General features: G+C 37.1%; 1 protein-coding gene across 1 annotated transcript in view; it reads left to right on the plus strand.

Moving 5' to 3' along the window:
- Window positions 1-24,147, plus strand: part of LOC101901103 (B-cell receptor CD22) — a 533,140-nt gene that overhangs the window by 154,595 nt on the left and 354,398 nt on the right. Inside the window, exon 3 of the mRNA XM_059123997.1 lies at window positions 9,526-9,672. The gene's annotated coding sequence lies outside the window, so the exon portion shown is untranslated. The remainder of the gene's footprint in view (window positions 1-9,525; window positions 9,673-24,147) is intronic.

Consider the following 24,147-nt stretch of genomic DNA (forward strand, 5'->3'; position numbering starts at 1 on the left):
CCAGGAGATTTATGTGGAGGGATAAACATTTATTAACATTTTTATGAAGTCTTGAAAACACACCCATAAAATTTTTTGAAAGTCTGTTAAAATATTATTAAATATTTACAATTTTTTTTAACAATTTTGATAAAATATTTTTAGAAAACCAGGAGCCTTAATGAAAATAAGACTTGGTAAAAAAAAAATCCCGAGCCTTTTCAAGGGATATCAGAAACTTAAAAGCCTTTACCAAAGTCTTAGGAAAAATAACTCATAAATCAACGACCTTTTTCAGAAAGTTTGTAAAGAATCACAAAAATCTATGAGTCGTTGAGAAAGAGTGATGAAAATTGCGTTATAAAATTTATGAACCCTTAGAGAAATCTTCATAAATATATTTACTATAATTAGCGCCTTTGCAGGACTTTAATGTACTAGATATCCTTAAAATGCACTACAGAAGAACCTTTTTTGGCTTTGGAATTAACAAGCCTTTGTAAGGGTATTGGTAGGAAGTTTCATTAAAAAGAATCAAAACTATCTGTATCCCGGTAAAAAAAAAATGAAGATTAATTTGAAATTGTTGTAGTCTTGGTTAAAGGATTTAAAAAACTTGTAGGAAGTACCCATGCCTTTGTCTTTATATAAATTTTAAAAAATGTGACACTTAAATGGTTTCGAGCCGTGGAGTTAAAACCTTAAAAATATACAAGTTTATGGTCTCAAAAATCGTCTTTGAATTATAATCTTAAATATTCACTAATTCTTCCAAAGTATACCTGAAAATCCATGCAAAGATGTAGTTCGATTTTTCTTGGCGTAAAAACAGAAATAGCTCTGGGAGACCACCTAACCAAAAAGGGATATAAGCGCAGATAGAACAAAACGATGACGTGGTTTTCTAAAAAAAAGCCTCAATAATTCAAACCCGGGACTTGTCATAGGACAGTCGTTGTGAAGATCTGAAGCTATCTCGGTTTTACTCTGCTAAGTACTGTCAAGTCAGCCCGATAATAGGGCTGTTACAATAACCACTAAATTTTTAGTTGGGCCCTATCTTCTCTCCTCGGAGTATAATTGTAATTAATTTTCATTTTGCAGAAGATAGTCCATCTGAGCGTATGATCAATAACTGATAATCATACGCCACCTGGTACTTGTAAAGAAATGTATTCAACACTTATTGTTTTTCCCTAACAATTATAATTAAATCCATTTAAAACGAAGTATTTTCCCTTCAACATTTCAATAAATTCCATTATTTCATACTATTTACTATCTGCCTCATTGTTGCATGATTATCACTGCGTATTTTTCTGCCACCCACCCCCTCCTTTTGAAATGCAAAGCAATTTCCTGGAAACAAATTGGCTTTGTGTTATTGAAACCCAAAATGAGAATTTCTGTTTTTGTTATTTTATTTTAATTTTCTTTTTTTTTCGTTTTTGAAATACATTGTCATGTTACTACTTATTAAAAGTCCATTTCGATGGATATTTAATTGTCTGTGTGTGTGTGACAGACAATATTCATATGCCTGGCAAATAACTTTATATGAGTAATACGAACATTTGTTGTAGGTGCAGCATATCATAGCGACGTTGGCAGCAGATGGTAGGCAGTAGGCAGGTTATGTTGTTGAGCCTACCATGAGGGCGAGCGAGCGGGAGAGATATAAAAACAGAGACAATCATCATCATCAGCCTGTACAACTAAAGGATAATTTTATGCATTGCAATGCAAATAGCCTGAATGTATGTTAAATTGGTTTTTTGTGTTGTTCTTGTATTATTATTATTTGTTTTTTTTTGTTTATTATTTTTTTGTTGTGTTTTGTTCGCCGTCAAGCGTTTTTAATGATATGAATTTAATACTGCATTAAAACCATATGTTAACAAGGATAACTATTAAATATTTGTCAATAAAATTGTTTGTTAAAGTACGGGAGGGTGGCGAGGAAAATCAATAAGACATAATTTGGTTGATAATTAATGGCAACAAATCAGGCTTTCTTTACAACCCCGGTATTTTCAAAATTGAATTCGGCAGCCATGCATTTCCACTTAACTCTATTTTAAAACAAAATTTCAATTTTCATAAGGGTACTATTTAAATTCCCATTTAATGATGAAAAAACCTGCAACCAACTTCAGACTGCTGTCATTTCTAAGCCACTCGCCCGGCAGCTGTTAAAATTATTCCAGTGACGGCCCAATATATTATTTACAAACGTACGAAAGCATTTTGGTGAGAATTTTCCAGAAAAAAAGTTATTCGTGATGGAATTGAAGCCTGATAGCGTGATTTCTTTATATTTGGCTGAAAAACCACAAGTGGCTATCAACAGAGCACTCCAGAATTTAAATGTGAATAAATCTTTTGTGCCTCGTACCATCGCTCGTTACCGTGATACTGGTAGCGTAGCCCGATGTCAAAGAAAAGGGCGTATGAAAACAGCAACATCAGCAGAAATGGTTCCAAAAGTAAAGAAGCGATTAGATCCAAACCCGCGTCGCAGTGGCCGAAAAATGGCTCGAAAAGTTAAAAAAAACACCTGATCGAGACCTGCCGCGTCGCAGTGGCCGAAAAATGACTCCGGAGCTGAACATATCGCCACATTCCATTCGGCAAATATTGAAAAATGAGCTGAGGGTAAAGCCATTGAAATTCCAATCCAAAAAGTGAAAGAACTTATACCGCCACAGAAAGAAAATAGACTCAAAAGAGCTAAAGAGTTGCTTCGCTTGACCGAAAGTGGGGAACTGTCGAATTTAGTTTTCCCTGATCTCCGATGAGAATACATTCGTTGTCCAGCACTTTGTAAACAATCAAAATGATCGTGTTTACTTGCCAAAGAGGTCAACTGAAATGTGCACATTCGGTTGGCCACTAGGATTCAAGCGCCGGCCATGATGATGGTGTGGGCCGCCATAACAGCAGATGGTGGCTCTTCGCTCGTATTAATCGACCGTGGCATCAGAATAAATGCCGAATATTATCGCGAAAGTATTCTGGAGGGTGTATTAAAGCCTTGGGCATGCAAATATATAGGCCGCAGACCTTGGACATTCCAACAGGACCAAGCAGCACCATCGCACTCAGCACGTGCCACCCAAGAATGGTTACAAAAAGAGGTTCCTTGCTTCATTTCCAGCGCACAGTGGCCTCCAAAATCTCCGAATACCAATCCGTTGGACTATTGTGCCTGGAGTATTTTGCAAAGCATGGTTGGCACCGAAAACTACCAAAGTGTCGATCACCTCAAGCAAGCTCTTCGCCGGGAATGGGCCAAAATAGCGCAGAGCAACATTCGGGCAGCGTGTGACAGTTTCATTGGCAGTCTGAAGGCCATAATTCATGCCAAATGTGACCAGCTCGAACAAGTCTATGCTTATTCTAAAATTTGATGCTATTTCCGATATTTTTGGCTTTCATTCAATAAAAGTTAAAAAAATTTAAAAATTATGGCGTTTGACTTTGTTGCATTTTTTGGCCACAGACCTTAGACATTCCTACAGGACTCAGCACGCACTACCCAAGAATGGTTACAAAATGAGGTTACTTGCTTGATTTCCAGCCCACGATGGCCACCAAAATCTCCGTGTACCAATCCGTTGGACTATTCTGACTGGAGAATTTTGCAAAGCAAGGTTTACACTAAAAAATACCAAGGTGTCGATCACCTCAGGTAAGCGCTTCGCCGGGAATGGGCAAAAATACTGCAGAGCAACATTCGGGTAGCGTGTGACGGTTTCATTGGCCGTTTGAAGGTCATAATTCGTGTCAAAGGTGACCAATTCGAACAAATCTGAACTTTTTCTAAAATTTGATGCTATTTCCGATATTTTTTATTTTCATTCAATAAAATATAGGAAAAAGTTTTAAAATGATGTCGTTTGACTTTGTTGCAGTTTTATTTTTTTCAAAATGTTTGAATATTATTTACTCTTATAAAATGCGAAATATGCAACCGATTATTTTCATGGTCGACACATCACAATATTTCCACGAACCTACGATCCACTGTGTGTATTGAACATATTGGTTCACTCCTTCTTGTTTCTCTCCCATAACGGGTCAAAATTTTAGAATTATTATACCACCCACCAAAAAAAAAAAAAAAAAAAAAACGAAAAAAGCATCCGATTCTCTTCAAATTTTACTTTCGCCAAGATTTATACTAGCATAGCATCTGCAGTGAAGATGGGATATATCGGCCCAATCCTTTGGGTACCTCCTCTATGGCGGGTCAAATATTCAGAATTATTTTTTGCTTTCATTCAATAAAGTATAGAAAAAAATGTAAAAATTATGGCATTTTACTTTGTTGCAGTTTTTTATCTCACCCTGTACTTTTTATTTTACAATTTTAATTTCCAATTCCTTTACTCGAGAAAAGTTAATAACACATTTCACAAAATATCTATTTATTTTTCTATTAAAAATTGTATTTTTACAACACGTCCTTTTTTTTTTTTTTGATACGAAAACATGACTCTGTTCGGATTTTCCGTTTTTGGGGGCTTGACCAGTAACGCCTCTTTCGGTAAACAACACTAAACACAAGCCTCGTGTAAAGTTGTAAATCTGGTCAGTAGTTTCCACGTTAATAATTATAGTATGGACGCACACACTCACTCACACACACACACACACACACACACACACACACATATAATTATTGACATATTTACATAGTTTTGCCATGGCTGTGAATATCATCGTGTGTCGGCACCCGGATTGTTGTTGTTGATTTTTTTGTTTTGTTGCTGTTCTTAATAAAATTGTACTTCTAGCTAACTGTAAATTAATTTCCATGTTGCCGTTGTAATTTTATCGTTATATGTTGTTGTTGTTGCTGTCTTTTTAATTGCTCAACCACATTGTATTGTTCAATCAGACGAGAGACAACAACAGCAGCAGCACCAGTAGCAGCAGGGATTAACATCATTTAAAAAATTAATAATAATTGAAATTTTTGTAAACACACACGCACACATACACCTGCCCATAGCTGACCTACTGCTGTTCGCGGTGACAGATTGAAATGATAGGCTCATGCGGTGTTAAATAATTGACCTATTTTTAATTGTGGTCGGGAGATGTTAAAGCGAAGCTTATCGCTGTAAATGAATTTGAATGACGTTGTTTGTTTCATTTATTTTTTGATTGGTGGATAAAATTAAGCCGAAATGATGTGAGTGGAAGACGAGATGAGTGATGGGAGTTCGGAGTGGTCTGTTGTAGAATTTAAGAGGAAAATATCAAATTTCGGAAGATGTACTACATTCGTGATTTTTTAATTATTTAAAGAAAAAAAGTTTTTTTTTTTTTTAATTTTAAGTTAAAAAGCATTAAGTTCGGCCGGGCCGAACTTTGAATACCCTCGACTATTTGGAACGAATTTAAAAATTTTCAAAAAATAAAATCCTTAAAAAATTCTGTTAAAATTTTTAAAAATACCAAATATAGCCGTTATATTGGGGTCTATACGATGTGGACCTACATAGGCATTTTTTGTCATAAGCCATTACCATATTCAAATTCGAAACTTGAAATAAACCGCGAATAATGTAGCTAAAATCATCAAAGTATCATATATAGTGAGCTACAGTTACATCGGAGCTGTGTGAAGACCTGGACCAGCATAGACAATTTTCTGTCACAGGCTGTAGCATCCATTACGAACTTCAAATACGACATCTCATAAAATTTCGGTGGGTTTTGTACCTAAACTCGTAAAAATACCGGACATAGGAAGGTACTGATATATGGGGCCGATACGAAGACCTGGATCTGCATAGACAATTTTCTGTCACAGACTGTAGTTCCCATTTTGAAATTCAAGTACCAAATTTGAAACAATTCCGGCGAATAATGTCGCTAAAATCATCAAAATACCGAATAACGGGAGGTACCGTTACATGGGGGCTATACGAAGCCGTGGACCTGCACAGACAATTTTCTGTATTGGGCTGTAGTATCTATTTCGAACTTCAAATACCAAATTTGAAACAATTCCGATAAATAATGTCGCTAAAATCATCAAAGTACCGAATATCGGGAGGTACCGTTATATGGGGGTTATATGAAAACGTGGACCTACATGGCCCATTTACGAACCTAACCTGCCTACTGGGAAAAAAAACACGTGTGCGAAATTTTAGCCTTCTATCTCAATTCGTTCCAAAGATAGTGTGATTACAACAGACAGACGAACGGACAGACAGACGGACTGTCTGTCTGTATATATATATATATATATATATATATATATATATATATATATATATATATATATATATATATGTATATATATATATATATATATATATATATATATATATATATATATATATATATATATATATATCGTTTTATATCGTTTTACGTTATATACCCTCCATAGCATGGTGGAGGATATAAAACTGCAACAAAGTCAAAAGCTATACTTTTCACACTTTTTTTTTAAATATTATTGAATGAAAGCGAAAAAAAGTTCGGAAATAGCATCAAATTTTAGAATAAGTTTAGATTTGTTCGAATTGGTCAACTTTGGCACGAATTATGGCCTTCAAACGGCCAATGAAACCGTCACACGCTGCCCAAATTTTGCTCTGCGGTATTTTGGCCCATTCCCGGCGAAGCGCTTGCTTGAGGTGATCGACACTTTGGTATTTTTTAGTGCCAACCTTGCTTTCCAAAATACTCCAGACACAATAGTCCAACGGATTGGTATCGGGAGATTTTGGTGGTCATTGTGCGCTGGAAATGAAGCGAGGAACCTCATTTTGAAACCATTCTTGGATGGCGCGTGCTGAGTGCGATTGTGCGACCTCGCTGGAATGTCCCAGGTCTGCGGCCAAAATGTTTGCGTGCCCAAGGCTTTAATACACCCTCCATAATATTTTCGCGATAATATTTGGCATTTATTCTGATGCCACGGTCGATTAATACGAGCGGAGTGCGACCATCGGCTCTTCTGGCGGCCCACACCTTCTGGGTGCACATTTTCAGCTGACCTTCAAAGGTGCACATTTTCAGCTGACCTCTTTGTTTGTTTACAAACTGCTGGACAACGAATGTTTTGTCATCGGAGAGCGGAGAAAACCAAATTCGTCTGTTCACCACTTTCGGCCAAGCGAAGCAACTCTTTAGCTCTTTTGAGTTTATTTTATATTTGTTGCGGTGTAAGTTCTTGAACTTTTTGGAATTTCAATGGCTTTATTCTGAGCTCATTTTTCAATATTTGCGGAATGCATATGTTCAGCTCACGAGCCATTTTTCTGCCACTGCGACGCGGGTTTCGATCAAGTCGCTTCTTTAATTTTCGAACCATTTCTGGCGATGATGCTGTTTTTTTCCATCCACTTCCTTACATCAGGCTACGCTACCAGTGTACAAACGACAACGAGCGATGTTATGAGACACAAGAGATTATTTTACATTTAAATGCTGGAGTACTCCAACGATGGCCGCTTGTGGTTTTCCAGCCAAATAAGAAGAAATCGCACTATCACGCTTGAACTCCATCCCGGATAACTTTTTTTTCTGAAAAATTCTCACCAAAATGCTTTTTTTTCGCTTGTAAACAATATAATGAGCTCTTACTGGAATAATTTTAACAGTTGTCGGACGAGTGGCTTGAAAATCACAGCAGTCTGAAATTGGCTGCAGGTTTTCCATCTCACCCTGTATATATGAATATATATGTAGGCCCTCTCAATGTCATAATGTAGACTCTATGACAACATACAACTGAAAACCAGTAAAGAAAGTCTTAAAGTCGGGCGGGCCGACTTACACCACCCCTACACTACTTTGCTAATTTAGTAGAGATCCACATAACAATTAAAAGTTTTTATGGGAGAATTCAATTATACACGCTATGATTAAAATTATAATTTAAAGTTCAAAAGACTAAATATGTCGAAGCATTTGTATCTTTTAAATTCGGGAGCCCTATCCAAATCTGAACCGATCTTAATAAAATTTGGCAAAGATATTTCTGAGCTGTATTTCATATATTTCCCTGAATATCGTTGTTACGGAGCGCATATTACGGCTGTGGGTAACAAATATAACAAATTGGATGAACAATATATATGGGAGCTATAGCTATATCTGAACTGATCTTCGCCAAATTGGAGATATTAGCTTCTAGACTCAATTCGGTAGTAAGTGCCAAATTTCATCCCATTCGGGCAAATATTAGACGTTTGGTGCACAATAAAAAGTTAAGCGGACGAAGTTATATATGGGAGATATGTCCAAATCCGAACCGATCTCGATAAAATTTAGCAAAGGTATTTCTGAGCTGTATTTGATATATTTCCCCAAATATTGTTGCATATTAAGGCTGCGGAGGACAAAAATAACAAATCGGATGAACAATATATATGGGAGCTATAGCTATATCTGAATCGATTTCTGGCAAATTTGGCATACTTATTTTCAGGCCTAATTTGGTTGTATGTGCAAAAAATTCCATAGTATTCGGGCTGATATTACAGGTTTGGTGCACAATAAAAGCAAATCGGACGAAGATATATATGCGAGCTATATCTAAATTTTTACCGATTATCTCCAATTTTAATACGGTTCGTCCTTGGGCCAAACAAATGATTTGTGCAAAATTTCATCTGGATCGGGTAATAAATGCGAAGTGTACTTTGTTCACAAAAATTCTTGGACAGACAGACGGGCGGACGGACATGCATAAATCGACTCAGAATGTGATTCTATGCAGATCATCAAAAGGATCTATGGGTCTATCTTGTTTCCTTTTGCTTGCACAAATGCACAAAGACATAATACCCTGACCACCTTGTGGTGTAGGGTACAATTACCTTTATCAAATTTATATAACCTCGATTCAAATATAACTCCCATATATTAGTTCCATCCGATTTCAAATGTAAACCCCCTTAAAAATCCTAATTCTCATTCAATAATAATTATAGTTGGCTGGGATTATAGATCTATATTTGTTATCGGTAGCTCCCCTAAATATGTCTGGTTATATAGGGTATCATACTCGACCCCGACCCTTACTTCCCCACATGAGGCAATCCAAGTTGCACACGACTTTCTATTAATTTTTTATTTTATTTGCAACACCCTTTCAAAACTCAATTAATTTCAACTCGTATTTAATTGTTACTTTTTTGCGCTCGCAAAATAAACACAAATGTGCGCACACACACATACATACACACGTTTAATATTTGATATGTGTGTGAAATGCCTGCCTGCCCGGCAGCTAGTCGACATGTCGTTAAATGGAATTTTCTATGCTAATGTCTGCTCAAATGTTTGTTTTCATTTTCTAAACTTTACTTAGCTAATAATGCGTTAATTAACAACTTACATAGGGGAGGTGGCAATGAGAAAGTAAAGAAAAAAAACTACTACTACTACAACAACACCAATTACAACATACAACAAACAACAAAATCTGAAAAAAAACTAAAACTAAAAACTGCAAAACTTTTCACTTTTGTATTTTTATCCGTTTCGTTGTTTTTTTATTTTTCATTGCAGGTATGTAGCCGTCGCAGTATGAATGTATGGGCGTCTGAACGAACGAATGAATGAATGAACGAAAGCATGCATGTATGGAGGACGTGTTTGTCTATGGACATGGAGGCCAAGTGTTAAATGAATATAAAACATGAATGGAGTCGAAAGGTAACTTTTAGCGGCAGTAAAGGCAAACTTGTAATTTTTTCTTTCTACTCAAATGGGTGTGTGTGATTTTGAAAAAAATCTGCATATTTGTATATAAGTAGACATGCATACATGTATGATATCAAATACATAGTAACTTGATCCGTATATACATACATACAAAGTAAATAATTGTATGTATGTATGAGAGAACAGTGAAGCCTTCCTTCAGTGAAAACATTATCGCAACTAAAAATGAAATGTTAGTGGTTAGCTAAGGAAACGGGTCAGAGACTAGAGAGAAAATTACTTTGAACAAAAAAATATTCTAGAAAAAATTAAATGGACCTTGGTAACTATCAAACAATCATATGATCATCCGAGTCAGAGTTTTATGAAAATTATTTTTTATGTAAATTTTTTTATAATATTAGTATAGCATACTTTTAGGCGCTCCCCAGAATCCAATTATGTAATATACTTAAACCATATTCATATCATATTTATACTGTAAATATATTTATAGTCTGATCTATAGCCTTTTAATTTAGTTTAAAAATTTCTGGGAGTGTCTAAAAGTATGCTATAAAAATTATAGCAATAAATATAGAAAATGTTAGTATGCATATAATTCTAGCAAAATCTGAAATCCCTTAGAGGTCCACGCCGTCGTGCAGACTCTAATATAACGGCTACATTCGGTATTTTTAAGCTTTTAACAGCATTTTTAAAGGATTTTATTTTTTTGAAAATTGCCAAAATCTTTCCAAATGGTGAAGGCTATTCAAAGATCGGCCCGGCAGAACTTTTAGCTTTTTTACTTGTTTTTTTTAATAAAAATAAATTAAATAATATCAGTCAGTTTTGCCGACAGAGGTATACCCTCATTGAAACTCTTGTCCCTATTATGGGGGCAGTTACAGAGGAGTTGGTCAATATTTTCCGTTTAGTGTCTAACATAAATCTGCTGTAAATATTAACAATGTGCCAGATTTGTGGACCAAAGTATCCCACTTTATCCTCTATCGGTAAAAAATATGAACTCAGCTCAGAGATCGTTGAAGATCCATTTGAGGTCCAAGTTTATTGAGACGCGCTCAGTTCGTGAGGCTATCCTTAGTCGTCGAAAGGATCTCTCTTTGTCTTCTTGATAATCTCATCAATGGAGTCTTCCATCACCTCTTTCAAGGGCGCCTATCTTCAGTTTTTTCAGCTCCTTCACAGAGCACCCCTTTAACTAGTCTAGAGTAAGTAACTGCCTCAGCTCGCCAAGATAAAGAAACTACCTTTAGCTTTTTCAGAGAGAGAGCGAGAGGGAGAAAGAAGAAAGACTGCCTTCAGCTCGTCCTGGTCTACCAATTCGACTATATGGGCATCCTGGCTTCCAGCTCGTCTATATGGTACTCCAAGGTTTTTATTTCGTTGACATAGATTCCTTGGCCTCCATTTCGTATTTATGGAATCCCCAGCATTAATCTCATTTATGTGGACTTTCTGGTCTCTGTCTTCATGGAATCCGGGTCAGATGTTTGTCTATATGGACATTCTGGCCTCCAGTTCGTCTTTATAGGCTCGATGGCATATCAGCTTGCTTCCCCCATTTAACTCATCTAGAGTAAGTAACTGGCATAGCTCGTATAGAGTGGGAGGCTGCCTTTAGCTTCAATAGAGAGAGATAGATAGAGATGGAGAGATAGAAAGAAAGAAAGAGATGTAGAGAGAGAAAGACTACCTTGGGTTTGTCCTCGTCCCCCAGTTCTACTATATGTACTATGTGTATAAAGAGACAGAGATATAGAAAAAGAGATGGAGAGGGAAAGACTGCCTTCAGCTCGTCCCTCTCCGGGACTCGTCTCTACTATATATACATCCTGGCTTCCAGCCACGTTCGTCTATATGGACTACCTCTCCTACAGCTCGTATTTATAGGCTCGATGGCATTCAGCTCGTTTATATGAACTTACCGCCCTTAAGCTCGTCTACAGAGACTGCTTGGCTTGAAATTCTTCTATAAATATGGCCTGGTCGTCAGCTCGTCTGTCTGCTCTGTTAAGACTCCCTGGCCTTGGGAAGGTATCGAGGAGTTGATAAATACATTTTGAGATGATTTAAATATCGAGATGATGATGATGTCGAGGGGTTTTACATGATTATCGCCTTGACGGCTTCAACCTCTGTAGCTATATGGCGGAGGATATAAAAATAAGAACTTTAAAATTCCTTGAAAAAATATTTTCAAAAAATCCTGTTTTGCAATAGCCTTGAAAGGGTTTTTAGAAAAATATTTGACATAATTTTTTAAAAAATATACTTGGTAAAGAAATGCTTGAAACGGATCTGCCTTATTTTTTTTCCATTAGTCATGTTGCTGAGTTGTTGACCGTAAGAAATTTGTCAAATGAGTATCTCCAAAAAATTCTAAATAAGAATATGGGAGGCCCATAGTATTTATAGCAATGACTTGAAACAGCCAACCCATACCTAGTCTTATAACAAACAGGTTCCACTGTGTTATTACTATACCGAACTTGTTGTAATGCAAGCATTTGCTTTATTTGCCAAGTTAAATATTGAGGTTAGCTTAGGTATATATGTGTATGTAAATAAGATAACACAAAAGTTTCGGCGTTGTTAGCAAAAAATGTTAACGGTTCCAGAATTATATAAAGGTGTTAGAAGCGATTTTTTTTATTTTGGCTACACTATTTTGAGGTTATAATTAAGCATTCAAATAATTGTGAAAATTTACAGCAAAAATGGTTGGCTCCATGGCTGTGAGGGGAGGTCGTATGGTGGTGTTAATGACTGTTGCCATGGCAGGATGAACCTAAATTGCATTAAAATCAAAAGCAAATAGACACTGTAGACGCTTCAGACTAAAAAAATAAAATGTGAATAAAAAAAGCTGGGAATGGAATATTCAAAAGGGCTACGGCTTTTAAAGTTTGCCTTCTAGACACAATTCAAATATTTGAAAGGAAAATATGTACGCTCCACAAAAAAGAAAAAAAAAAACGAAAAGAAACAAATTTTATTCAAATAAAATTCATATGTGTACATGTGTAGACATTTCTATTTATAAATGTCTGCGTCTCTCTCACTCCCTCTCACACACAGACACTCTCATGGAAAGAAACTAGAGTTTTTGGTAGCGAAAATTTGTTAGACTGCTTCCCTTTGAAGCTTTCCAGTTTTTTTCCCATTCCTTTTTGCAGCCATGTCTCGGCAACATGTTCCCGGCATATGTACATTTAACTTGGAGGCCAAAAATATGGAAGCCCAGAAGCCACCAAAAAAATAAAATAACAAGCAAACATCAAGAAAGAATCACAAATAGGCTTAGGCTTTATAAATATGCAATACTTCACATGTTTTCGTATTGTTTTAGATTCCGCATGAGAATGTTGGGCGAACGAGGGGAAAAAATAACAAAATAGATGAATATTATTTTTCCTCGACAGGGAAGGACAAACTTTCACAACCATTTACCTAGGAAGCTGAGGTTCGTAATGAAAAATGGAAACTTTATATGGTCAAACGTGGATAAACAGTCAAACGCGCATCTGGTAAAAGAGGAGGCTACACATATTGGATTTTTCCATAGTAAAAACCTAGGATAATTTTCCTGAAAATATTAAAAAGATATTAGAAAAAAAAAAAAATAATAAAAAAATTGCAAGCTCTTTATTTCTTAAAAATTTTTCTAAAAAATCCTCAATTAAAAAGCTTTTGGCCCTGAAAAAAATTATTCGCAAAAAATATATTTTTTACACGTTTTACCCAGGATAATTTTTCTGAAAATATTAAAAGGATATTAAAAAAATATAGTAAACAAATGCAAGGCCTTCAGTTCTTAAAAAATTTTCTAAAAAATCGTCGATTAAAGGGCTTTTGGTCCTGAAAAAAATATTTGTAAAACATTTTTTTTTACATTTTGGCTCTTATCTTATCCTTAAAAAAATCACATTTGGAAGGTTGTTGATCCTTAGAAACACATTCTTAACTAATATTCTTAAAAATCTACATTTGTTTACATTTTTTCCTAAAAAGTCCACAATGAATGTGTTTGGTCCTTGAAAGAATATCCTTTCAAATATAATATCTTTAAAATCCTTAAAAAAAATATTCTCAAAAATATTATAAAAAATCGACGTGATTGTAGCAGCTCCTATCTCTTTGTCCTTTCTGATTAAAGGGCTTTTAGTCCTGAAAAAAGTTATTCGCAAAAAATATATATTTTTTACATGTTACATGGTTTTACATGATAATTTTCCTGAAAATATTAAAAGGATATTTAAAAAAATAATAAAAAAAATGCAAGGCCTCCAGTTCTTATAACAATTTTCTAAAAAATTGTCGACTAAAGGGCTTTTGGTCCTGAAAAAAATATTCGCAAAAAAAAATTTTTACATTTTGGCTCTTATCCTTGAAGAAATCACATTTGGAAGGTTGTTGATCCTTAGAAACACATTCTTCTAAAATCTACATTTTTTTAATTTTTTTCCTAAAAAATCTACAATTGATGTTTTTAGAAAAAATGAGAGTGTTTGGTCCTTGAAAGAATATCCTTTCAAATATAATATCCTTAAAATCCTTTAATAAAATATTCTCAAAAAATATAAAAAAATCGACGTTATTGTAGCAGCTCCTATCTCTGTGTCCCTTCTGATTCTTCTCAAACAGGTTCTACCTATATAGTTTGGGTCCTTAACGATACTGGAGTTAGATGAGTAGGCTTGGCTTGGCAGTGAAAGATGTGCAGCATGTCATGTGGGAATGTGACACAAGCTGGACGAATACGAATTAAGAAAACTACACCATCCAGATTTTAATTGACCAAATGGAGGGTTATGGTCTCCGTTATTCACTCTATATTCCTCATAAATTCTGTGACCGCGTCATAGGGAATACCATTCAGTCCTACTTGGAAGTCCTGTTGTTCAAATTCTCTATGTCTCTCTCTCTCTCTCTCTGGGACATAAAGGTCTATCCTTATGTGCTTGGACGGAGGTTGCGGTGCAAGTTGAGTTTTGGGGGTATAATCAGATCTTTTTAAAACTGGTAGGTATTTTTACCATGACTACGGCAAGTAATATTTTTCGCGGGGGAAATACCTGGTTACTTGATCCAGAAGTTCAGGTAAAAAATCCGGGTCTGAACCGGTTTTACAAAACCGATACAAAAATGGATATCATTTGAAAGCTTATGGAAACACCTATCCAACAAGTGGTAATAGGTTGGGGTTTGAAACGGTTACGGAGTAAGACAAGAAAATTAATAGTTTATACCGAAACTTTTTGGACCCATTATGGGGTATTAAGTTGGATAGGTGTTTCCATAAGCTTTCAAATTTCAGTATTGTAGAACCGGATAAACACCAGATTTTGTATCCGAACTTTCGAATTGACTAACGGAGTAAACCCCCACAAGAATATATTTATCCGCAATTAGGTTAAAAATACCTAAATGTGACAGAAATTTGTACACCGCCTCCTCATGTAGATGGTCGTCTGGTGTCATGAGGAGTCACAATTTGTGGTTCTAAGGGAGGCGTTCTAGCAGGGTTAAATATACTAACTGTACCGGATCACACCGAAGACGCGTAGTTTACCACAGACCGGTATATCGCGTTGTAGAAAGTCAAACAGTTTCCTTATCAGCCCCGTAAATGCTGCCGGAAAGAGACTTGAGGATCTCCAATTCGCTCATTGGCTATTACCGCTGCTTCTGGCGGGAAATATGGTCTTATTTCATGTATTTGACCAGCAATAAATAGCGATCAGCTGCAACATTGATGATGCCACCGAAAAACCTATCTGCTACCTGGAAATCGGATGGGTTGGTTAGTTGTCTGAAGCGGCGATTGATATATTTTCTGAATTTTTGCCAATTTACGTCCCTTTGGTTAAGGAAATTGCAGAAAGAATTGACCGATACCCCCCATATGTGGCATATATGAGTCAATAGACAGAGTATTGCAATAGGAACGCTAGTCCTTCACCACCACCTCTAGTGCGATCCTTCCTCAATACATTCTATCCATCACAAATTTGTAGCAATTTTCTTCCTCTTACCTCAGAGACCATCGCAATTAAACTGGTGAAGAAAAATGCGATCCAAAACTCAAATATTCAAGGTCCAAGGTTTAAGGGCTTTTAGTATTTGGGAATATAATCTTTAAAACCCTACTTTTAGAGGACTTCCTTTATTTAGGTAGAATACCAATATTGAGTAAATCCCAGAAGAGTTCAAAAGATCTTCTACATCTTCTTATTTCTTTTCGCAATGTCTCAAAAACATTTATATTTTTTTTTTCCAAGAGCACTAAAATATATATGCCCTTTCCGTCACCAAGTTTGGACATCTTTCCTCCAATTCCTTTCCTTTGGCACATAGTCACTCCGCAAGGGCAAAAACATAAATATTTGTTGAGTCTATACTGGTGAGTATATATGTGTGTGTGTGTTTGGTCATAAATATATGGAATATGTAAGTGCTTTGCAATTGTACGTTGCCACATTCCATAGGCCACCAATAACAACACCAACCCCACAACAACCAGCACCCCCAGCTCTAGAGTTGGAGAAGAAAAAAACCGCCCGCCTTAAACATAAATCCAGAGAGGATAAACGATTTACGTTGAAGAATGAGAATGAAAAAAAAAAACATAGCCCAGTTGGTTATGTCTGAAATGAAAATATAAATATTTGAATAAGTAATAAAGCCAGAAAGAGAAAGAGAACGGAAGAAAGACGGGTACGCATAAACTACAAGATGCAAAATAAACAAGCGGAAATAGCCAACATCACAACAAACCTTCAACCCCCCTGCAATTGAGAGATTGAGTCTAATATATATTCCATGGATGATTTGTTGGGTATTTGCAAATGACTTGATGTCTGATTAGAGACAACCGAAGTCCTTTGCCAAAGAGTTGCAAAAGCGGTCAGAATTAAAAATGATTTTAAGTGCAGCAGACGAGAGCTTTCGTTTGTGTCTGAAAAATGTGATGAAATTTCAAACCCAAAAAAAAAAAAAAAAAATCAATGCAAATTTAAAATGCTAAATTTCTCCTTGATTTATAAGCAATTCAAGAGTCAGACGTAAATGCAGACCTCTGGCCCTTTTCAGAACTTCAAGAATGTAAAATTTGTTACTCAATAACAGTCGCTTTCTTTAAAAAAATGCAAAACTAGTAGTTTTTTGCAGGTTCTAGAACAGAGCACTCAATGGCTGCCTCTCACATACAGCATATTCACAGTTATAGCTTTAAATTTCCACCCTGATGATTCCAGAGGACCCTCCAAAAGCCAGTCTACTCACAAAATTTGTTTCAGAATCTTTTGTTATCTTCATAAAATTTCATTCCAAAGCACAAATCCCAAAAATGTACTACTATAGTCTCGTTTATAAATCGAACAAATAGTGAAAATATCCAATTTTGAAAGAATCAGCATCCTTCAAAATAAAAAAAAAAAATAATCCTGTCTTTGTGATTGAAAGAATTATTTAAAAAAAATCCACAACCCACGTTTTGAAAATATTGTCTTTAATTCTTTGAACATACCCTCCAGATCAGCATACTTCCGTTTCTTTGAAAGAACATTTGAAATATTTACGCTTTTCAACGAACTCTAAAGCATACGATCTTGCTTCTGAAAATATTAGGAAGAATACCCCCTCTAAAAATACCCGAGAAATCCCTGATCTAGGAAGAAGTTCCATGAACTAAGATTAGATTGTATATCTACTCAGACTGCTGTCATTTCTAAGCCACTCGTCCGACAGCTGTTAAAATTATTCCAGTGACAGCTCATTATATTGATTACCAAAAAAAAAAAAAAAAAAAAATATTCGTGACTCAAGCGTGATAGTGTGATTTCTTTATATCTGGCTGGAAAACCACAAAATCGTGCCAAGAGGTCAGCTGAAAATCTGCACCTTCGGTTGGCCACCAGAACTCAAGCCTCAAGCCAGCCATGGTGATGGTGTGGGCCGTCATAACAGCCGATGGTCGCTCTCCGCTTGTATTAATCGACCGTGGCATCAGAATAAATGCCGAATATTATAGCGAAAATATTCTGCAGGGTGTATTAAAGTCTTAGGCACGCAAAAAAATTGGCCGCAGACTTTGGATATTCCAAGAGGACTCAGCATCATTGCACTCATCACGCGCCACCCAAGAATGGTTACAAAATGAGGTTCCTCGCTTCATTTCCAGCGCACAATGGCCACCAAAATCTCCAGATACCAATCCGTTGGACTATTGTGTCTGTAGTATTTTGGAAAGCAAGGTGGGCACTTAAAAATATCAAAGTGACAATCACCTCAAGCAAGCGCTTCGCTGAAAATGGGCAAAAATACCGCAGAGCAACATTTAGGCAGCGTAGGACGGTTTCATTGACCGTTTGAAGGCCATAATTCGTGCCAAAGGTGACCAATTCGAACAAATCTATACTTATTAGAAAATTTGATGCTTTTTCCGACATTTTTTGCTTTAATTCAATAAAATTTAAAAAAAAAATGAAAATTATGGCGTTTGACTGTGTTCCAGGTTTTTTATCTCACCCGTAAATATAAGTGTTATTCCGACAAAGCCAGAGACATTTGGTCCATTGGTGAAATACAGCGGCAGATTTTCATACGGAGCTAACGATACTTCTCTTCTTCCAAAATCCTTACACAATATCTGCATACTTCTGCAACACAGTAAGGTTTTCAAAGTAATGTCTCAATATCTCTTAGCCTTGTTCATACGTAAACTCAACCATACTCATAAGGCGGAAGAATACAACTTATGATCTCTCAAATCAGACGAGAAATAAACATTAGTTGAATAAAATGTTATATGGCGGACCCTGTATATCGCTATCCTATTTTTATACCTACACCACAAGGTGGTCAGGGTATTATGTCTCTGTGCATTTGTTTGTAACAGGCAAAAGGACACAAGATAGACCCATAGTTCCTTTTAATGATCTGCATAGAATCATATTCTGAGTCGATTTATGCATGTCCGTCCGTTTGTCCATGTATCCTTATGAAAAAAATGCAGATCGCATTTATTATCCGATTGAGATAAAATTTTCCAAACAACATTTGTTTGGCCCAAGGACGAACCCTATTGAAATTGGAGATAATCGGTAAAAATTTAGATATAGCTCCCATATATATCTTCGTCCGATTTGCCTTTTAATGTGCACCAAACGTGTAATATCGGCCCGAATAGTATGGAATTTTGCACATACAATCAAATTAGGCCTGAAAATAAGTATGCCAAATTTGATCGAAATCGGTTCAGATATAGCTATAGTTCCAATATATATTATTCATCCGATTTGTTATTTTTGTCCTCCACAGCCGTAATATGCCCTCTGTAATAACAATATTTGGGAAAATATATCAAATACAGCTCAGAAATATCTTTGCCAAATTTTATCGGACCGGTTCCGATTTGAATATAGCTCCCATATATTTTTTAACCGATTTCAAATTAATTGTCCACCAAATGGGCGTACATAGCGTGTAGGATTGAACTCTCCCATAAAAACTTTAAATTGTTATGTGGAGCTCTACTAAATTAGCAAAGTTGCGTAGGGACTTTAGAACTTTCTTTACTGGTTAATATAGAAGCCTAGAAGAGAACCATTTAAAATGTTATATGGCGGACCCTGCATTTTGGAAAAAATCGGTTTCTCATTTTTAAAATAGAAACCTAAAAGACTAATGCTCATAACGTATACGACGTGCTCATTGAAAGAGAATTATTTTGATGAAGATTCCAATACCTGGCATGATGAAGACGCGGTGCAAAAATTGTCTTTTACCTCTTGAAATACGAGTCCAACTTTCTATCTCTCTCTCTCTCTCTCTCTCTCCCTCTTTCTCTATCTCTCTATTATTCTCCCTTTTAAGTCTCTCATATTTTTTGTAAACCTCTTTGTTAGCTATCCGTGGTCTTGAATTACTTACTTGTATCCTATGTTTCCCTGTCTTTTTACTTTAGATTTTCATTTGTACGGTCATATGTATTTCCTAACTCCAGCGTGATGGATAGATGGATGTTCCTCACACACACACTCACACATTTGTTAATATGTTGCGCCTGCCACTCATTGCGAATGGTAAACATGTCTGCCATCGTTTTAAAAGGATAACAAGCGACTTAAATTTTAATACCCTTCTATTTTATACATATGCCGCTTGGAGGCATGTGCATGCAAGTAACCTACTGCATCCTTGCGTGGGTGCAGATGAGTGTGTGTGTGTGTGCCCGGGATGATGCCTTAAGCATGTTATTGCTTGTTACATGCATGTATGCATGCTGCACATATCATGGTTAATAAGATGATCGCTGGCTTGTATAGAGGAGAGGCAGGGAGTGGGGTGGGGTGGAGCTGGCTGCCAGGAGTTCAGAGTTTGTTTGTGTTGCCTTGGGGAGCCTGCAGCGAATCAAATCAAATTGCATTTCTCCATACAATGGCATTTCTATAACCTTTCTCTTTGTGAGTTTTTTTTTTTCTCCTTTAACGTGGATTGTAGCCTGCCGCCTTCTTTCTCATCTTCCTCTTCATCGTCGTGTAGAGCATAATGCCCGTTTGTTTGTATTTCCCTATTCCTTGTGGGTTACTAACCCATCTCTACTCTCAGCCATTCCAGAATCCCAAGTACTTGAAGTGCATTTGTGATTTCCGTTTCTATTCCTCTGATTGTCCGTCTATTATTTTTTTTTGTTGCTTGTTCTGGCTCTGTTATTTCCTGTTTAGTTTTGTAATTCAATAGCGGGGGAAGGAGTATCCCTCTAAAAGTCAAGTAGATTTGTTTTGAGAGATTTAAGCTGACAAACAATGAAATCAGTATAATTCTTTCCCCATTGGGTCTTATACGAGTTACTTCACGTAGCTCTCCAGGTTTGGAGGGTATTAGAAAATTTTCCTGGCAACTTGGAGCCATAAAAAATATGTCAATATCGGTAATCCTCTTTTACGATATTCAAAATAATACCACCAGCTTTGCCGAACGAAGTAGTTTTTGGTTTTGAATTTCCACTTTGATTTGATGTCGGAACTAATGTTTAGATTACCTTGGCAAATGTTGGCTTTGCCCTTATCCTTAATGGCGATGTTTACAAACACCATATGCTGTTGTTGTTATTTTTGTTGTTGTTGCTGTTTTATTTTTTTTTTTTCGTGTCAGCATTTATTTGTGAATATTTGCAATGGAATCAATTTATGACAATAACACGTTCTCCATGTGTGTTATTCTTGGTGTAATCCTATATCGTGCATATCAAATGAGTCTGAATGTCATTGATTGTGGGTGTGTGTCGGTGTATGTGTATGACAACACACATCCGCACCCTGGGCCCAGGACGGATAAATAAATACGCGCCTTGTACACTCAATCAATGACACATGGCACCCAATTAAAATAAAATATTTCAAATATACATGGGCTTCATAAGTTCAACACACAGTCACACACACATACCTACACACACACACACAATATGCCAATACATATTCATATACAATATGAAAAAGGCATGGAAAACAAACCCAATCACAAAACATTGTACACAAATGTCTGCTGACACTTTAGTTTCGCTTGCCTTCCTTGCTTGTGCTTGTTGTTGTTGCTTTTGTTATTGATGTTGCCATTGCTGTGCTGTTGCTTTTTGGCCACAATTATAGTGGTTAAAGCGGTTATCTACGTGACATTATATATTTTATTTGTTCATGATATTCCATATTTGGTGTTCAGCCCAAAAGCAGGCTACACATTTTGCCAATACCAATTTCAATGGCTGGCAGGCTGGCAGGCAGGCGGCAAAGAAAGAAGTGGCCATCCGAAAAAAATAGCTCTCACGAGCTATATTTATATTTTGTGTTGGTGTTGATGATGACGATGGCGATGATGATGATCCCGATGATAATGATAAAATGTTGTCTGTCAGGTGTCAAACTGCAAATTTAAATGGGGTCATATATGTTAATGTTCGTACGTGTTGCATGTGTGGGGCGGAGGTGGTACTTGCTAAGGATTTCAGGTGAGGGAAGAAACAGTGGAGCGAAATTAAATGCTGAGAGGTCTTCTCTTAAAAGACCAGAAGATTTTTTCATAAAAGACCAGAAGGTCTTCGCATAGGAGACCACAAGGCCTTTTCATAAAAGACCAGAAGGTCTTTTCATATATGACCAGAAGGTCTATTCATATATAACCAGAAGGTCTTCTCATAGAAGAGCTGAAGGTCTTCTCATAGAAGAGCTGAAGGTCTTCTCATAGAAGAGCTGAAGGTCTTCTCATAGAAGAGCTGAAGGTCTTCTCATAGAAGAGCTGAAGGTCTTCTCATAGAAGAGCTGAAGGTCTTCTCATAGAAGAGCTGAAGGTCTTCTCATAGAAGAGCTGAAGGTCTTCTCATAGAAGAGCTGAAGGTCTTCTCATAGAAGAGCTGAAGGTCTTCTCATAGAAGAGCTGAAGGTCTTCTCATAGAAGAGCTGAAGGTCTTCTCATAGAAGAGCTGAAGGTCTTCCCATAGAAGAGCTGAAGGTCTTCCCATAGAAGAGCTGAAGGTCTTCCCATAGAAGAGCTGAAGGTCTTCCCATAGAAGAGCTGAAGGTCTTCCCATAGAAGAGCTGAAGGTCTTCCCATAGAAGAGCTGAAGGTCTTCCCATAGAAGAGCTGAAGGTCTTCCCATAGAAGAGCTGAAGGTCTTCCCATAGAAGAGCTGAAGGTCTTCCCATAGAAGAGCTGAAGGTCTTCCCATAGAAGAGCAGAAGGTCTTCCCATAGAAGAGCTGAAGGTCTTCTCATAGAAGAGCTGAAGGTCTTCTCATAGAAGACCAGAAGGTCTTCTCATAGAAGACCAGAAGGTCTTCTCATAGAAGACCAGAAGGTCTTCTCATAGAAGACCAGAAGGTCTTCTCATAGAAGACCTTAAGGTTTTCTCATAGAAGACCAGAAGGTCTTCCCATAGTAGATCAGAAGATCTTCCCATAGGAGACCAGAAGCTCTTCTCATAGAAGACCAGAAGGTCTTCTAATAGAAAACTACAAGGTCTTCGCCTAGTAGACCACAAGATCATTCCTTGAAGACGAGAATGTCTTCTCCTAGAAGGTCAGAAGGTTTTCTTCTAGAAGACCAGACGGTCTTGACATAGAAGACCACAAGGCTTCCTCATAGAGGAGCTGAAAGTCTTCTAATAAAAAAGCTTAAGGTCTTCTCATAGAAGAACAGAAGGTCTTCTCGTAGAAGAACAGAAGGTCTTCTTATAGAAGCCCAGAAGGTCTTCTCATAGAAGCCTAGAAGGTCTTCCTTTAGAAGCCCAGTAGGTCCTCTTATAGAATATCAGAAGGTCTTCACATGGAAGACCAGAAGGTCTTCTTCGATCTAAGTTTGACAATAATATTACGAAATACCAAGTTTGGATCGAATCGGATTGTCCCAGAGTTGTCGTTTACACCAGACAGACGGACGGATGGATGGAGGGACGGATGGAAGAGAATGATATATGGCTTTTGTTGCTATATACCCCCTGGGGGTATATACTCCCTGGGTTGAAGATAATCGGAAAATTTGATGAATAGACGTCGGGTGTCAGGGGAACACGATGATGAACTTCGGGTTATAGCGGAGTGCCGGGACCTCTGATGAATGGAGAGACCACGATGATGGCGCTCGAGTTGTAGATGTTTTCGCTGTTCGGGTTATAATAAAGAACTCTGGTGAATGACGTTGATCTTACATGTATTCGAGGTCATAAACGAGGAGTATATTATCGGGAACTCGAATCGGTGCTTGGAGGTTAGTTAGTCGGGCTATGATACGGTCTACAACTACATCTACCTACTACTCTAGATTTCGTTTGAGACAGCGAGTCCGAAGCTCCTGTTGGACCGAGACCCCGAAACTCCAGTTGGGAGAGCGAGCCTGAGACTCTTGTAGGACAGCGACCCGAAACTACTGTTCGAACAGCGTACCCGAAGCTCCAGTGAGACAGTGAGCCCGAAACTCCCTAGTCAATATATTCGCAAGATAATCAGAGCTTCCAGGAACAATATTCTCAACTAACAAAGCTAATAATCGGAGGACAGTAAATGCTTTCAAACCACTACGTACTATGTGGTTAGTCGGACTATGCTACGGTCTACAACTACCGCTACGTTACTAGATTTCGTTTGAGATAGGGAGTCCAAAGCTCCTGCTGAACCGAGACACCGAAACTCCAGTTGGGATAGCGAGCCTGAAGCTCTTGTGGGTTAGCGACCCGAAACTCCTGTTGGGACAGCGGGCTCGAAACTCTATTGTCAATACATTACCGACCACTCAAGATAATCAGAGCTGTCAAGAACGATATTCTCAACTAACAAATCCTGACAATTAATTCTTTCAAAATCACTACGTACCTTTCAGGCAAGTCACCTGCAGTAGCGAGCCTGCTCTGTCAACGCAAAAGAAAAGTCTATATGCCTCCACCATAGCCAAGTAAATGAGAATT

This window comes from Musca domestica, unplaced genomic scaffold (assembly GCF_030504385.1).
Source record: "Musca domestica strain aabys unplaced genomic scaffold, Musca_domestica.polishedcontigs.V.1.1 27, whole genome shotgun sequence".
NCBI classification, from domain to species: domain Eukaryota; kingdom Metazoa; phylum Arthropoda; class Insecta; order Diptera; family Muscidae; genus Musca; species Musca domestica.